The sequence below is a fragment of the Chenopodium album genome, chromosome 17, assembly GCF_948465745.1.
Source record: "Chenopodium album chromosome 17, dcCheAlbu1.1, whole genome shotgun sequence".
In the NCBI taxonomy this organism is placed as follows: domain Eukaryota; kingdom Viridiplantae; phylum Streptophyta; class Magnoliopsida; order Caryophyllales; family Amaranthaceae; genus Chenopodium; species Chenopodium album.
The window spans coordinates 31,618,541-31,619,718 of NC_137850.1; the positions used below are offsets into that span (position 1 = coordinate 31,618,541).

The 1,178-nt window shown below is 43.4% G+C and overlaps 1 pseudogene; it reads right to left on the reverse strand.

Annotated features, from left to right (window-relative positions):
- Nucleotides 1-271: 271 nt before the first annotated feature.
- On the reverse strand, nt 272-370 carry LOC145590358 (small nucleolar RNA R71; annotated as a pseudogene).
- Between the last annotated feature and the right edge of the window lie 808 nt (nt 371-1,178).

A 1,178-nucleotide genomic window follows, 5' to 3' on the forward strand; every position in this document is an offset into this window, starting at 1 on the left:
TCACCTTGATTGAGAGAAGGCAATATAGTGGGGCCAAGAATGAGAGCCCATTGAACCATCTAAAGGAGTTTGAAAAATATTGCAACACCATCAAAGTCAATGGGGTTTCTCAAGAATTCATCCGCCTCAAGTTGTTCCCATTCTCTCTAATAGGAAGATCTTTGGAGTGGCTAGACAAAGAGGTGAAGCCCAACTCCTTGAGAACTTGGGACGATGTCACAAAGGCTTTCTTGTCCCGCTTCTACCCCCAAAAGAAGACGGCGGAGGCAAGAGCCTTGATTCAAGGGTTCAAGCAAAGGCCAAGTGAAAGCCTTTACGAAGCATGGGAGAGATTCAAAGAGTATCAAAGGGAGTGCCCTCACCACGGAATTCCCACATACAAGTGATCCAAATCTTCTATGGCGTTTTAAGTCCCCAAGGCAAGTCATGCCTTGATGGAGGGGCCGGGGGCCCTATCATGAACAAAACCGAAGAAGAAGTTGTGGACATCATTGAGGACGTGGTGACATACTATAGGGATTGGCAAGATGGGGAGAGGGACTCTTCAAGCAAGCAATCTTCATTATACTCGGTGGACCATCTAAATGCAATCAACAACCTTTCCTCCCAAATGACAAACTTAGGAAAGGAGGTCACCGCAATCAAAGCTAAGTTGGAGAGCACTTCTTCCTCTTCTCAAGCCTCGAATCTTCCCTCCCAATTTAAGGGGAGAGGTACTCCTTCTAACTCTCAACCCCCTCCCTCTTCACATAATATGCCTATGGGTTGCTTGTTTTGTGATGCATGTGGATCGTACGATCATGACTCTAGTACTTGTCCTAATGAATGTGTTGATGAGTTTGATAACCATGAGAGTGAACATGTGAATTATGTGTCGAATAATAATGGTCAACGGTTTGATAATAAAAGAGGTCAATGGAATAGGAACTACCAAGGCCAAGGCAATTTTGATAACTATAACCAAGGTGGTGGTTATAGAAACCAAGGGAACCAAGGTTCTCGTGGTAGCTATAATAATCAAGGTTATAGTGGCCAAAATCAAAGCCAAAATTATGGTAATCAAGGCCAAAGTTATGGTAACCAAAACCAAGGTTATGGAAATCATAACCAAGGTAGTGTTAATCATAATCAAGGTGGTGGAAACCATAATCAAGGCTATGGCCAAAGTCAAAATAGGA